Below are 17080 nucleotides of genomic sequence, written 5' to 3' on the forward strand. Positions count from 1 at the left end.
ATAGGTTAAGAAAATACATAAAAGTTCTATAATAATAGTTAGGTCCAAATAGCTTAATAAGATTTATGTGTTAACAACTTAATAGCCATTAAATATATATAAATTACAAGAAAATATTATTTTTTCAGTTCATTCTAAAATAACCACAATCACTTAATAATGGGAGGTGTGGTGTGTGTGTCCCTGTTGGCAGCCCTGGGATCCCTATTGGATGGTGCCATGTTCATTGCCTGTTCCATTCCTATTTTAGCTTGGTGCTTGATTTTTATCACAGCATGGGGAAAAAAAGATATCAAAAGGAATTCAGCACAATCGAATGTTGGAACCGTGAACTTCTTCGAGTTCATAGTTCCCAGGGTGCTAACAGATGCCTGGTATGACTATGTTCCCCTGGGGTGCCAACGGCGGCCATGGTTATAAATTTTGCAGTTCACTTTTTTTTTTCCCACAGTGTGCCTTAGAGATCTTTGTTACACTTGAAGATTTACCTCACCTAAAACACTGCGGAATCATCCAGAATACGAATAGATCAGTTTGTTTATACATGTTCCTGTTGGCCATTAATGTTACTTTTAGTCTTTTGTAATTTTTTAGTGAAAAACCTTGCTATATGCCTCTTTGTTCACCTGGGTGACTTGGAGAATAAATGATTTGCTGGGCTATATGCCAGGCATGTTTTTGTTTTTGTTTGTTTTAAATTAAGCTTGGTCCTCTTTGAGGGAATGATTTTCCTATAGTCCTTTGAAATACACATGATGGATATAGTAAGTCTATGGTGGCTTGGCAGACACAGCCAATCCATCATGGCTCTCATCTCTGAGCCTTCTACTGTATCGGAACCATCTTTACAGTCCTGATGTGGGCACACAAAATGGAACTGACTTGTCATTCCTTGAGCCAGAGAGGAGTTGGAGAGACAGGCTGAAGTCAGGCAGAGAAGGCCTACAGAGTTCAAAAGATGTCAAACTAGGAGCATTCAGAAAACATTTGTATTTCAGATATTATTGGTTAAGTGACTGATGATTGGTCTCTGTGAGAAAACAGCAGTGTATTGCTTTCTGGTTGCTGTTAATTGTTTCTTGCCTTAGTTATAAAATATCCCATTTATTTCTAGCAAAGTAATTTAATCAAGGGAACCCTTTTATTATTCTCTTCCATGAAGTCTATCTATTGAAATATATGGTCTACCCATTAAATTGTACTTATTCAGTAAAACCAGTGGCAGCACCAAACAAGCACTTATTATTTCTACATCCCAAGCATTGTATCTTATACTTATTAGCTTTTTAAATCCTCACAGTAGCCCCATGAGGTAGGTACTATCACTTTTTCCATTTTATAGTTGTGGTATTTGAGACACAGAGAGTTTAAACATTTTGCACAAGGTTACAGAGCTGGTAAGTGATATAATGAATTAGTTGTCTACTGTTCAATTATAACTATGTAATTTCTGCTTAGAAGGAGATAATGAGGATTCTCAAAATGAGTCAATATAATTTTGACCAGAAGTAAGGAAACTTGCTGTGTAAGTTTGTCTGTGCGACATGGTTGGGGTAAATGTACTTTTTTGTTATTGTTGTTGTTAGACTTTCCAGTATGTTGAAACAGTGAAGAATCTCATTATTGTTTTGAAGACTAAAGAGATCTGACACCATATATTAGAAACTACTGATTTGGTTACTTAATTTTTCAGTTTCAGAGAAAACAGGGAAAGTTCATCAAAGAGAATAAATGTGTTGCGGTGCAAACTGATCAGGTGGGAGGGCACAGACTGAGAGGTTAGGAGCTACTCTCTGCAATCCCGCTGCACAGCTGTCTGCTCCACCACTTATTATCAGGTGACCTCAGGCAAGTTGTTTAACATCATGAGCCCCAGATTTCTCATTGACAAATGAAGTGGCTGTGAGGACTAAATAGGACAGCACATGGGAAGTTTTGGTGAGCACCAGGCACTTAGTATGCGCTCAACAAAGGCAAGCTTTTTATTGAACTTTATGGGTATGCATTGACTTCCCACAATAAGGATAATATGGCACCCTGCAGTTACTAGGTGACACAAAGGAGTTAAAGTGAGGTGTAACAGATGGTAAGTTTTTTTTTCTCTTCTTTCCTCTCCAACATCAAGCAGGCAGGGTGCCCCATGAGGGAGGACTCCCTGACCTCATGATGGATTCCCCATGGTATCCTTTTTATCATCTTTATAAACTGTATGCATAGATGACTCTTCCTGACATTCCCTGAACAGGTTCAGGAACATCATGTTTAGTGATCTCAAAAGCTGCCTGGTTCTCAGCATGTTGAAATGACCTTTGTATATGGCATGGGGTGAGCTGGCCACTGGGACCGTTTTGGTGTCTTCTTCAAATAAAATGCCCAGCCGTGACATGATTCTGAACTATTCAGGTCTTGGCTTCTTTGTTTTGTGGTAAAGCTGATTTTTTTCCTTAATGACCTGAGGCCTCTGAAAATAAGATTTTAAAAGTCATTTGTTCCCTGCTACTGCAAAGAAAAATATCGTCTCCGTGTGAGATGGGGCTCATGCTGACTTGGCTCAATATCCATATTAGAGGAGGCTGCTCTGGAAGAGGAGCTGGGTGCTGATACTATCCAAACTGTGACTCTTTGAGGTCATGGATGTCAAATGCTCCAAATCTTTAGCCATCTGTGGTTTTCCCAGAATTGCCCAGGAGTCAACTAGAGTTGCTAGAACATCCCACTTAAGTGCATATCTCTCCTTTATCCTTCTAGCAACTGTATGATTCAGATATTACTCAGAAACTGTTGACCTTCTAATTTATACCCTTGTCTGTGTTATTATTATTGTTGAGTTGTTTGTGTTGGTCTTTAGAGGGTGGAACATTGAAGAATATCTATGGAACCAAGGTGGTACCTTGGAATTCTTTTTAGTTGTTAAGTCAACAAATTGACCCACAATCTGTTTTATTTTTTCTCTCCCTAGCACTGGCTTGAACCTAACAAGTCCATCTCCAAGCAAATGAAATGTAAGTGTCAATCTGGGGTTTTACTTTTGCTATGAAATGTCCAAAGATAGATTCTGTTTCTTGACAAAGTTTCTCATGCCAGGATAAAAATGGGTAGAGTTGAAGATATTGGGTGAGCAGGGGCTTCTCTCTCCCAGTGAGGGCTGGGTATCCTCTTCCCCATTTTCTGGACCTTGGCACCCCCTGCAGTCTCTAACCCTGTTGTCCTCTGTGCCTCTTCTCCCTGCCATCTTGCCCTCACATTTCATATTCACACAGGAGCTTTGGAATTGGATGGATAACTATCCCTTAAACATAATCACCAGGAACCCTGGTTCCTTTTCATTGTGGGTGTGGCTAGTAAATGGTGCAGGGTGTGGGGTGCAGTCTGGAGGGGGATGGAGGAAGCAAGTGTGTTTGGAAGCTAAAATCTTACCAATAGCTTTACTAAATTTTGTTATTAGATTTTACTCCTCCAGCTCCCAAAATGAAGTAAAATATGTTTTTCTGGGTAATTGTCTTAAAGTTCTGGTGTTCTGAACACACCTTCTATCTAGAGTCCTTGGTCATCCACCACGGGTGTTGTGAAGAAGTCATTGACAGGTAGTCCTGGGAGATGTGGGGTTTTTTTTGTTGTTGTAGTCATATGCACCAGACTATAGCCAACCTGCTTTTATTTATGGTTTGGAGGAGAAGTTCTGAAATGCACCTCAGAAATTCATTGCCTTCCCCCAAATCCATTTATCCCTCTCTATGTCAATTTTCCCAGGATTCTGCAATGTAGGTGATAAATCAGTTTTTCACCGGAGATCAGATTAGTATATATCATATCGTCCATCATCATTTAAGGGTTTTTTTTTCTTTCTCAAATATGATATTATTCTGGGAAGGGTTTTCAGGTGGGAGAAGGAAGAGACTGAGCATGCAAGGGCTTCAAACTAGCAACCAACATATGTATTCCTTAACCTTCTTCTTTTATCCTTCCTCCTTGTCCCACATCTGCCTCCCCCCATTCTTTGAGAACAAATTCTGTCTGGCCAGTGCAAAGAAGGATTTATTGATATGAGAACAGATGCAGATGCAGGTGTAGAAAGTCCAGGGAGGCTAGGCTGTTGGGTGAGGCTGGAACAGTGTTGGGACAAGGCTGAAACAGAGTTGGGGCATGCATCCCCATAAAGATAGAAAAAGCCCAGGAGACTTCATACAGTATGCTATGCAGGAAAATGAGAACTAATGCTTGAGAAAAAAGTAGTTGATACCTAGCTTTTGTTCCTTAGCTTCCAAAAGTTTATATTTTTATTTATATATTTAAAAACATTTCAGCTAAGTTTCCAGATTATTAATTAAGATTACTTTATTAATTAAGTAGTCTTAATTAATATTAAATGTTTCTTTGACTTTGGTTCTTAAATGTCATGGATTCTTTTTTTCCCATGGACCATAGAAATTTTTGAAATAGAATTTATTTTTTAATGTAGTTTCAACATGTAATAAAAGGAAAAATTAAAAATCATAAAATATTTAAAACGTGAGGATTTTGCTGCTTTAAGAGCTTTGTCTCCACAGTTAAGCAAACTGTACAGCTGACTGAAAGTATGTGATGTTTTATAGAAATGGTTTAAAGTTTGGCATTTGACCACTGGCCAATTTCAATCTGATGACAAATGGGATCTGACTCTGGAAATAAGAATAGTGTAAAAGTCAATTTCCAAACCAGATCAGGTGACTCACAGATTCCAGGAACTAACAAGGGTCTTACCCATCACCCAGTGCCCTGTTGTTTTGCAAAGTATACTAATGAACCAAAAAAATATGATTTTTTTCAAGATCACAAACCTAGTTTTGTTGTGGTTGATGACGATGTCTTTTAGCATTAAGAATCTGTGTTCTGGAGCTATTAACTTTAATGTATATTCTGGAGCTATTAACTTTAATATAAATTGGGAAAAATTTAAAACTGGGGCTTATACAGTGTGAACCTAGAAAAGCTGATTCCAACCCCAGGAACTCATCCATGAGTTGCAGAGCCCCAGGAAGTGTCTTACTAAGGTAGGGACATGCCTGTTATGTTCCTGTTGCTTTTTATTAGGCTATGCTTATGTTATTCCTTGAAGAAATTGTTCTCACATTCCCATCTGACTCACACAAGGAAGTGGACATTCAGGTTCTTTGTTCTGATCCTTTCTTTCTTTCTTTTTTTTTTTTTTTTTTTTTTTTTTTTGAGGTAGGGGCATCAAACCCAGCTCATTATACATGCAAAGCACACATTCTACCACTAAGTGATATCCCTATCTCTGCTCTGATCCTTTTAAGAGCTTCCCATTATGGGTTTTCCTAGAAATGATGTTTCCCAGGGTTGGCTGAAGGTCAGCTGTCCTGATTAACAAACCCTGTTACAAAGGCTTTATTGTTTCTTAGTAGTTTTAAAAGCAATATCATGTTGGTGGTTTTTCAAACAGTTCAGAAAGGTTTAAAAAGAAGACCAAATCTATTTCCTTTCTTCTCTTCCTTATATACTCAAGCCCACCCAGAAAGATAACTATTAACACTATATTTAAAAAATTTAAATGAGCATATGCTAATTGTACATATTTACGGGTTACAGTGCGATACAATTGCAATATGATCAGATCAGGGTAATTAACAATATTTTGCATGTCCTTCCAGGAATGTCTGGTATTTATACATTCTCTCATCATATATAAGGCCTGTTGTAGATAGCAATGAGATTGACCTCTTTATATTGTTTTCCCCATTTTTATTTTTTAGTAATTAGTTTTGGAGATTTTGCAATATCTTTGATTGAGGACTGATATTATTTTAAAACTGGTTTTCTGGTTAATTGTATGCATGGATATAATTTACTTATTTTGGAAATAGAGATTGTTTCTAGGATCTTGCTATTACAAATTATACTGCAGTAAACATGCTTGTATAAATTCTTGCTTCTTATAAAAGTACATCTGTACTACAGATTCCTAGAAGTAGCTCAAAAGTCATACACACTTTACATTTTTAGTTTAAACTTCCATTCAAGGAACTTCTAGAAGTTTATTTCCACTAATGTTTTGTGAGAATGCTTGTTTCCTCTAAATCTTATTGAAATGGATATAATTAAGTTTACTTTTACGATGACACAAAATTTATAAAGGAAGAGAAATATTTATTTAATTAAAATCTAATTAATTAGATGGTTAATTAATCAGGTATAAATTTTTAAATTGGGATACTTGTTAAATGAAAGTCTTAATTTTCCTTTGAATTTAGGAGAGACACTAAATTTTATTTTTTAAATTAACATTTGGTAAAATTGACTTTATTTTGGTGCAGAGTCCTATGAACTTTAACACATAAGTACAATTTTATGACCAGTGCTATAGCTGGAAAAGAATAGTTTCGTCGCCCCAAAACTTCTCTGTAGTTAATCCCCGAGAGACTGATAGTCACTGATCTGTTCCATGACAGTAAGTTTGTCTTCTGAGAATCATACAGCTTGTGAGTTTTGAGAATGATTTTTTAAACTCAGCATAATAATATTCACTCAAGTTGTTGTGTATCTTAATATGCAATACAGAAAATTAATGAAAATAAAAGCTAGTCTTTGAAGAGATCAGGAAAAATTATTCAGCCTCTAGGAAGACTGAGGGAAAGAAGAAAAGAGAAGGTACAAATTTCCAATGTCAGGAATGAAAAGGAGATATCACTACAGACCCCACAGAATAATTCTAGGCATGTAAACCTGAGAGCTTAGATGAAATAGATTAATTCTTCAAAAAGCAAGAATTACTAAAACTCATCCAATATGAAATATGTAACTTGAATAGTTTCACAGCTATTAAAGAAGTTAGGTTTAAAAACTTCGAGTTCCCTCACTGTTGCTAGTGTTGCTGCCAGAACTCCCTGTCCTGCTCCTTAAGTTGTAACCAGAAACTTTTCCTGGAATTTTCTGTTAGAGCTGATGCTCACTTCTCAGGTCCTGACCAGAGGATGCCAGGGGAAAAAACATGAACTCATTGCTGGTTCAGTGGCCTTCTGAATTCTCATGTCTGCCTGCTATTGTTTGTTTTTCAGTTCTTAAATAGTTGCTGCAAGTATTCTGCCCAGATTTTAGAGTAGTATTCCGTTATATCCTACCTGGAGTTGGAACCTTAAAGTCAAACTTTTTATTATCCCTTGTCTATCAGGTCAACATGCAGATAGCCTGCATAATTTGTCTGGGCAGTGTTGAGAAAATATCGTCCTGATTTTTCTACGCCACAGCATGTCCATAGGTATAAATACGAACCAGGTTGATTCTTTTCTTGTTTTTCATGAGTATTCAGATAACAGGTACTTTGCAAATAAAGTATCAACAGCAGCAGCACATTTTGAATGTCTTGTTTTCAGAGTTCTTGCTTTTCATGAAGGAATATTGCTATGCAACATTAACAGTGATTATTTTCATTTTTAACATGTGGCTTTCAGCCTTGATCCTGTAACAGTGTAAATGTAGCCTGTATGCAAACATGTGGTGGCACTCACTAGGAAGACAATGTACTCTCTATAGGATCTATGTTGCTGCACAAATTATCATAGCATGAAAAGTCTTAAAAATTACATGCTACAAGTTGGATGTTCACATATATATGTTGTTTCCATAGGATCAAATTCAACTTGCTTGTGAGCATCCATTGAGGGCCAAAAGTTTAATTTTGTCACTTCAGGGTAGCTCAGGATATGCTTGTTTAAAATTGATCTCTTTCAGTCAATTCACAATTTAAAAATAGTCACTTAGCAGTGCGTATTTCATATTGGGGTATATTTCCCATTTCAAGAGCTTTCTCCTTCTCTCCTCCCTGCAATGGCATCATGAGCAGGAGGGATTTAGGTACCCTTTTGATAGCAAGGGACCTCTGTCATGTGTTCAGTCCTCTGTGTCCTTATCTGGCGGGTCCCTTGGGTGTTAGCTTCTTTCTCCACTCAATCATCTCTGGATGTCATGGGCCCCACCTGGCCTTTGTCTGTGCCTGTCTGGTGCCACTGAGGCTGTGGTTCTGGCTGTGACCTTAGTAAGCAAGTCTCTAGATGTGGCCCTTCTTATTCCTACTCCAGGTCTCTTGCTTGTTGGCTTTTAGCACATCTATCTGAATTTACCACTGCTGAGCCTCAAGGAAACCTGTGGATACTGGCTATGGCCTCCTTTGTGTGTAAACACACCATGCTGCTAGTTCTCCAGTGCTCTCCGGAGGTTCCACAAAGAACATTTCCCCTCAGTTGCTCTGGGATTTCTTTTACTTGGTCCCTATACTTCACCCTATTCAGTCATGTGCAGAATGTTGAGGGGTGCTGGATTCCTTTTTAAAGATCTAGATAGCATCTCAAACTTGGCTTATTCTAAGCTCTCTACCTGTCTTCTCTCTCCACTCCTTATCTCCAACTAGTAATGGATCTTCACCTCACATACAAGATTAAGATTCTAAAACCATAGCTTTCTTATCCAACAACATCTATAACTGTTTCTCAAATGTAATAAAAGCACTATTACTTACAATAACCATAACAAGTAAAACATAAATTTCTTACAAATAAATGTACATTATTTCTTTTCTTTTTCTTTTATAGTACTGGTGGTTGAACTCAAGGCCTTGTGCATGCTAGGCAAATGCCCTACCATTGAGTTATACCACCAGCGCACAAATAAATGTAATAAGAAATGTTCAAGATCTAGATAAACAAAACCATGGAGTGCTACTGTGGAGTTACTATAGAGTATATTTTAAAAAGAGCTCAATAAATGGAGTCTTCTCATGTTTTTGATTCATGCTGCTTATAAAATTAGTTCCTCACAAATTAATTTGCAAATAAAAATTTCAGTGAAATTTGTTATGGCACTTAATAGTGATTCTAAGCCTTATTTGCAAAAGGAAATGTTTAACAATATATAAAAAGAACAATGATGGAGGCATTGTTCTGTTAGATTGCAAATAAGAGCCTAAAACAATAGAAGCAATAGTAATTAAAAGTCACCTAGAAATAGACACATGTAGAAATATTTTGAAAATATTTTTTCCTTTTTTGCCTATTTTTTTTTCTCTTTCATGTGTATGTGTGTGTATGTATGTGTGCGTGTGTGTGTGTTGCTAGGGTTTGAACTCAGGGTCTCATGCATGCCAGGCAAACACTCTACCAGCCCTATACATAGCAATTAAGATACACCCAGGAATGGTAAAATAAGCAGTGGAAAAGAAAAAGACAATCTTCACATTGATCGAATATTTATGGCAATATGGGTTATGATAAAGATAGTATTTCATGTCAAACACAGAAAGATTATTCAAGACATGATTTGGGGGTAATTTTACATTTGGGAAAAAATTGAAGACATATCTCATACCATACACGCCATGTAATTAATTCCAGATATATTAAAAATCCAATCAAAATAGAAGATTGGTGGACTAGATGAAGGGGATTGAGGGGGAGGGAGGAGGGACAGGACAAGGGAAGGCAGTAGAATGAATCTGACCTAACTTTCCTATGTACATATATAAAATACAGTGAATCTCACCATCATGTGTACCCACAAGACACTAAAAATATAAGTATAAAATAATAAAAAATTCAATATATTTTATAATCTATAGAAGCTTCTGATAAAAATCTAAGAGTACTCTTTGTACTCATGGGGCAGATCAGGGCTTTCAACCAAAAGGATGAAACTCAGAAGTAACACAATGAAGTGCTGAGAAATTTGTGCAAAAATTAAACTTTTGAGCTAGAACATCTGGTTTGTTCACTGCACATTAAAACCCAAGAAAAATAGTGAAAAGAACATTTGCTAAACATACAAGATGCAATAGTATGCAGAATGTATAAAGTAGGACACTACAAACCAAAAGATAAAAACAGAAAAATTGTGCAAAAGGTTCATAGAAGAAACACAAATAAATGGCCAATAGCTCACAAACAGATAGATCCCCAGTATCATTAGTAACAAAGGAAATGAGAATCAAAATGAGATAGTTTTGTTTATTGTGTTTGGAAAATTACAAATATTGATGATATCCAGTAGATGAGGATGAGAGTAACACTTTTGGTGTTACTTTGCACTGGTAAAGTCATTTTGGAGGGAAATTTGGATGTATCTTTCATGAATCAATGCTCCTGTGTCTCTTGATCCAGCAAGTCAATTTCTGTGAATCTCTCAAAAGAAAAAAAATCTCTCAAAAAAAATCATTCACACACACACACGTGTGTGTGTGTGTGTGTGTGTGTGTGTGTGTGTGTGTGTATGTAGATAGATAAATAGATAGATACTCATTGCTATATTGCTTGTAACATTGAGAAGTGAAGCAATGGAAGGCCTAGCAATTTTGTCAAGGCTAAATAAATGATGTAGAATATGCATAGTTATTAGAAGAATGAGGCAGACATATATGTTAACATAGAAAGATTTATTAGATATATTTTCAAGCCAAAAAAGCAGATAAAAATGCCACATATAGAATAACTCATTTACATTAAAGTAAAATACTATTTGTACATAAGGATATAAGTACATATAAACAGGACTGGAAAGGTGGATACTGTCGTTACCTCTGGGTAAGTAAATGGTATAGAGGGACATGAGACTTTTACATTTTATTATACATTATAGTTATATTTTACTCAGGTCTCTTATGATGAGAATATATGCATATATATCTTGGTTATAAAAAAGGTAAAAGAGATAAAAGAAGAGACAGCTTTATGCAAAAATCAAGATAGAAACAGAAAGGAAGACTCAAGGTGCATTATGTATTAAGAATCAAGGTGCATTATGTATTAAGCATATAAAAATAGGGACTTAGATGAAAGCAAGCCCACTTACTCTTCTAATAAACAGGCTCTCTGCTTAATCCTGGCTGGTGCCTGTCTGAGACCTGATTAGCTCAGCAGGGTAGTTAAGATCATATTCTTGCCTGATTTACCAGACATTGTGTTGCTCCCAAGCACCCTGGAGGGGTAGGTGTGCTTGGAAATGGCCTCTACATGCCAATCAGGGTGGGAGGACCCCACCTCTGCATGATACATGGGTCCACACTCAGTTATAGTAGCAATCCTGAGCCAAGCTGCGGGATGATGTCTATGTCTATGGTGCTCTTTCCTTGAATTCCCATGCCACTCCCTGGAAATCTGAGATGTTATCTTATTCCTTATACCCTCCTTAACTTTCTGGCATCCCCCTTGGGGCTATCCTATGAAGCTCCCTCACTGGTGAATGATTTTGACAGAGAGAGAGAAGGAGAGGAGAGGGAGAGGGAGAGGGAGAGGGAGGGAGAGAGTTGACATTGATTTTGCTTCAGTGTAAGCAACAGAAGGAGAAAAGCCATAGATCCTGCCACATTCAGACCTAGCTTGGATGTTTGACTCCCATCTGGATTTGTTCTTCCAGTTGCTCCCCATGATGAGTGTATTAGTTTTCTAGGGCTGCCATAACAAGTTATCACATACTGGGTGATTTAAAACAACAGAAATGTATTCTCTCACGGTTCTGGAGGCCAGAACTCTGAAATCAAGATGTCTGCAGGGCCAGGCTCCCTCTGAAGGCTCTAGGGAGGATGCTACCTTGCCTATTCTAGCTTCTGGTGGTTGCCTGTAGTCCCTGGCTTTCCTTGGCTTGTGGCTGCATCCCTCCAGGCTCTACCTTCATCTTCACATGGCCTCTCCCTGCATTTCACTGTGCCTTTGTGGTCTTTCTCCTTTAAAGAATCAGCCATTGGATTTAGGACCCCTGTACCTTAGTAGGACACATCTTAATTTAATCATTTACATCTGCAAAGACCTTATTTTCAAATAGGGTCACAATCTGAGGTTCAAGGTGGACATGAGTTTTTTGGGGGGTGGGGCTGGAACTGCCCAGCTCACTACACTGAACAATCACTCTCTGACCTCCCAGACCCTCAGGATTTGTCTACTTTTTGGTTGGCCTTTATGCCTTTGTTTTGTAGCTCATTTTTTTCTTCCACTTTGTGTATTTTTTTCCCAGAAGTTGATCACATATTTCTGAAAGTAAAGCTTTGCATATTTTGTTTCTCCAAATGCCTGTAGTGACTGACAGTGACTCTGTCTCCAGACCTTCTGGGCCAGCCTATCCTACTGTCCTCATTCATACTCACAGACATATCTAATCATATCCCAGTATTGAGTTAGGGAGATTTCCTCACCTGGTCCATGGCCTAATGGACTGTTCATGTGATTAGTTCATATTAAATGCTTGTGGGCTAGATTGTCACGCTCTTTATGGGGAGCAAGTGGAAGAAGTTCAATAGAATGAAACCCATTGCCAAAATCCAAGTCCCTAGCTGCTATGGTTTAGTTTTGGTGGTTTTGTGTCTTCCCAGTTTTTTTCTTCCCAATGCTTCTTTTCAGGAAAAGCAACTGTGATTTTTGTTCAGGCCATGGGGGAAGGACGGGGGGGGGGGTCCCAGAACTTCCAGTTCTGAAAGTCAGTTTCTCTCATTCTAGTGATAGTTCAGTAGGTAAGGCCAGGTACCTCTTTCTGTCAGATTGAACTGTTTCATCAAATTTTTGCCTTTAATCCATCTCTTAGAATGTTAATGCAATTTGGGCCTATAAATGGTTTCCACGTTGTGGTCTTTATTTTCCAGTGTGGAAAGAGGTCAATGGGAACAATCATGAAGACAAATCCCGTTGTTTTCATAATGTGCAATTCTAAATGCACATTTGACAAGACACAGATTTATAATTTTATCTTAATTCTTATGGTATAGTGGGGGTGACATTAATACCAATTTGATTGAGTGCCATGAAGAGTCCTATGGCTCTAGGGAAGACCCAGTGCTCCTCCTCATGGAGAGAAAGCAGAGGGACAGGAACTTCTCCTGGAGGAAGCCTTAGTTCACTAGGATGATAATTCCAGAAGCTTCCTTCTTCCTTCAGGGTTTCCCATGCTTTTTCCTAATGGTCCACATGAATCAAAACTCCATTTGTGTTGGTAACACTGATGTCTGAATGAGAGCCGTGATGGGCCAAGAGGTTCCCTGCTTGCTATAGGAGTACTTGAGGTAATTCAAACGTGGGCCAGGTGGGTAGGAAAACTTTGCATTTTCCTTTGGTTGGAGATCCTTTATAATGAGTGATTTGGGTTGCAATTTAAAAAAAATAAAATCTCAGTACCAAGTTATGTAAGTTGGTTATGGATGTTATTATTGTTAGCGTTATAGGTTGATTTACACCTACCAACATGGGTCCAGTTGGTTACACAACATCAACAACAAGCAGGTGCTTGGGTATCTTGCCTTCAGAAAGGTGCTCTTGATAACTTTTTGGCTAAAGTTCCCAAGTCAGTGCATTCTAGTGAGGGCATCAAAATCTTCCTATAGTTGCAAGGACAGCCAAAAATCTCTTCATCCGTCACTTATCTTATAGCCATTTCATTGTCACTCCTCCCTGACATATGATAGTCCCCCTATATTCTTTTAATAAGATAAAGGGCCAAATAAAGTTGAAGGGCATCACCTCAACCATGTTGCTCCCTCCTTGCACATGAGAGTAATCACAACTTGGCTGTGCTGAGCACTGAGTAGCCAATAAATCACATCATCTTTACCATTGTCTCTGTGGACAAACCTGACTGCTAGCTGAAAGGCCTGCAGGCCAAAAATAAGTTTCACATTTGAAATGGTTGGGGAAAAAAAAGCAACAATATTTACTTTCTGGTCTCTCTAGAAAGTTTACTGACTCCTACTGTCTGTGGTTGCTTCTATCATTTCCCCATTTTACAGATGAGGAAATAGAGGCCAAGAATTTTAAGTTTGGCTTTATCAATTTGTTCAAATGATGAACTCGGGACTAGAAGTGATGGATCCAATGTCTCTTTCAGAGCATCTTCTGAACAGGCATAGGCAGTCAGAGAACTCAGGGACCAAGGATTCGAAAGACAACTGCTCAGCATCCCGGCATCCCCTGAGAGTTCTTAGATTGTATGTATATGTGTGTGGGCATGCCTGTGTGTGTGAAGGAAGCACAAGTGGGAGCCATAAGAGGAGGAGGATGACTTAAACACAATTGAAAACACTGTCTTTGCATTGAAAGCAGAGGTGACACAATAGCTATCATGTCAGTAGAAGCCATGGGGGAGCATCACTATTGTTGATGCTGACGGCAGCAGATATTGTTAAATGATAATAATCCTTTCCAAGTGAAGAGAGCAGGCAATCATGCAGTCTACATTCTCTGTGGCTTCACCCCCCCCTTAAACATATCCCAAGAGTCCTCCTTCATTGGAGTGAGCAGTGCTCTTGCTATCAGTGCTCAAGTGTCGTTTTGCCTATGTGTTCACAGTGCTTTCAAACTCTTTAGTTATTGAATGCAGCACAGATGCCTTCATTAGTGTTACTGTGCATGCCATGTGGACAAGAGGGATATGGGGGTGCCATCTTTTGTCCTTATTCTAAAGCCTCCCCAGAAAAACATGGGAGGGAGGATGTTCGTTTGCTCAGGAATAAAAAGATATCAGTTGTATGAAGAGGCCAGGAGCCCCCAGTGCCTCCTTGGTTCTCCCATAAAGAAAGCCTCAAATTTGTGGGTATGAGAATTTCTATCTGCAACATCAAACCCTTTGCAGGTTCTGAAATTCAGACAAATTGATCCCACTTGTTGTTCTTCTCAAGAGTCCCAAAAGAGGAAGGCACAAAATATGTTCCAGGTACAGGAATTTCCCTAGGACCTGCCAGAGCTGTGGACTTGAACTCTGTTTACAGGAGACTTGGGGAGATTTTTCCTGGCTGTGAGCCAGAATTATATGAGAAAGATCATGAGTGTGTATGTATTTCCTGAAGTTATGCTTTTTATTTCCCTATGATTCTTTATGATGATTCGAGAAAGATTTTTGTATGTTAAGGAAAGCTGCTAAGTGATGTTTCTCTCTCAGAAACCCTATTTGTTTCTAAAAAGATTTGAGTAGGGTTGTTGGTTAAAAATAGAAACTTCTTTTTTTTTTCATTTCCACCAAGGAGCCTGCTCAACTAATCATTTCCTCTCCCCAACTTCATTTCTGGGCAAGATCTCAACAGAGATGATAAAGTCTGTCTCTGCTTTATAAATGGCTAGACCTCTCCCCATGTTCTCAGTGTTAACCAGCCACCAAAATAATGATCCCTGGGATATGCTGACACAAAAAGGGGCCACTGAGCTGCCCTGAGGATATGCTTGGCCTCCTCAGCCTGTCTGGCAGGCATGGGTTGGCTGGGAGAGAGAAGCCCTGCTGTTTTCAGAGCAATTACATGCTCCTGGCATTTAAGAGTGGGGTTTGCATTTTTCCTTTTCTCTGCTACTCAGTGGTATTCTCCGTTTTTAGCACTTATATGGCTGAGTAAATGTTTTTCAGCTGTTGAGCTGAGCTCAATTCAGTCTTCCCCATCTCCTCCCTCTCATTTCCGCCTCCTGTTTCCTGCTTTTCTTGTGGTAGGAGTGTTTATCCCAACAAAACAAAGTCTTACATTTACATAATGGCCTGTGTTTATGTGCCAAGAGCTCATCGAGTATGTCTGGGAGTGGAAGCTGGTTCTGTCCCCACTTCCATACAGGAAACAGGGCTTAGGTGGCTTTGTCAAGATCACTGCTGGAAGTACACTTCAAAACTTGGAGTCTCATCCCCACCATCCTGTGTGACCCCTCATAGATGTTGGAGTCTGAGTATCAGAGCAGAGAAAGACTACCATGCAGTGACCTTTCTGGCCAAACTAGTAACAATACACAGTGGCTGCTCATAGTGACACTGATGAGATAGGGCCCCTGTGCAGGGTATGGACTTTATTGGTTCACAGTAGTTCCTTTATCAGATGTGTCTATTTACTGATTCTGCACCAAATGTTTGGCTCAGATGAGAATCATCCTTTACTTCACCCCCTTCCCTATGACTGAAGAATAAGAAGCTGGGTTTGATGGAGTTGCTTAGCAGCTCGCAGAAGGCAAGAGGCAGCTCTCTACAGGGAGATTCAGGACCTTGGACATGTCCCAAGGAGTAAAAATGCTGGCTTCCAGTGGAACCCTGAAGTGTCCCCTTCAGCAGTTACACAGCTGGTGTTTGTTGATTGACTAAAAATTTTAAATGCTCATGTCTCTTTCCCTGTTTGGTGTTCTAGAAAGTGTGAAGAAAATTGCAATTACCTTCATGGATTTGGTTGGAGGGTGGTGTGAAGAGCCATAGAAGTGGGAGTCTACTCTCACTCCTTAAATCCTCTCTTTTTCTTTTCTGTGATAATATGACCTTCTAATATCATGCATATATCATTTATTTTGATTTTTATACCTGTTTACCCCACTAGAATGTGTTCACCGTAAAGATAGGATTTTTTGCCTGTTCAAATTTGCTGTTATTTGTATAACACCTAAAACTGTGCCTGGCAAGTATTAGGTGTTCAATAAATAACTGCTAATTGAATTTAGTTAATCTTCCTTCTAGAAGTAGCTACTGTAACCAAAACCAGAGTATCTGAATTTGTTCCAGATGTTGAGGGGGCTGCCGGGTGGGATCAAGAAGTTGAAATAAAAGAATTTGAGGTTTTCAAAATGTGAATACCAAGAATTGCTGTAGCGATTCAGACTCTGGACCTTCTGGATTAGTATTTTAATTCTATCACAGGAATTAAGGAACTGATGTGATGGCAGAGTCTAGCTGTTACTTTTGACATCTGCTTGATGCTTCAGATTCATCGTTTGTTACTTCATTAACTTAGACAGATGGAAGGTCAATTATTTTTTTTTTCTTTTTAGGGTCAATCTTACTGATAATTGCTCTGGGGATAACACGTTGAACAGACATATAGGTCATACCATCATGAATTTTGTCATCCATAACTAGAATAGTATTTTGGGGGTAATTATCCTTTTGACCTTTTCCAGCTTTGTAAAGAAGCATTCTTTGACTTTACTACTTTTTAAATGATATGATTTTGCATTCAGACCCTTAAGTGAGTTTTTCCAGGCCTGGGTGAAGAGGTTGAAGTTCTTGAAGTTCAGTATAGAATCCTGGACTTACTGGTTCACTGTGCTGGAACCAAGTGCTCCATTTAATACAGAAAACTCTTTCTTTGGTTGTCCACAATACATGAGGC

The 17080-nt window shown here is 38.6% G+C and overlaps 1 pseudogene across 1 annotated transcript in view; it reads left to right on the top strand.

The window, feature by feature from the left end:
- The window catches only part of LOC308641547 (FERM domain-containing protein 3-like), a 195804-nt pseudogene that overhangs the window by 15496 nt on the left and 163228 nt on the right, over window positions 1-17080 (top strand). Inside the window, exon 3 of the transcript in view lies at window positions 2960-3002. The product of the transcript in view is annotated as an FERM domain-containing protein 3-like (transcript). The remainder of the gene's footprint in view (window positions 1-2959; window positions 3003-17080) is intronic.

The sequence above is a fragment of the Spermophilus citellus genome (genome assembly GCF_964194105.1).
Source record: "Spermophilus citellus genome assembly, chromosome: 2".
In the NCBI taxonomy this organism is placed as follows: Eukaryota; Metazoa; Chordata; class Mammalia; order Rodentia; family Sciuridae; genus Spermophilus; species Spermophilus citellus.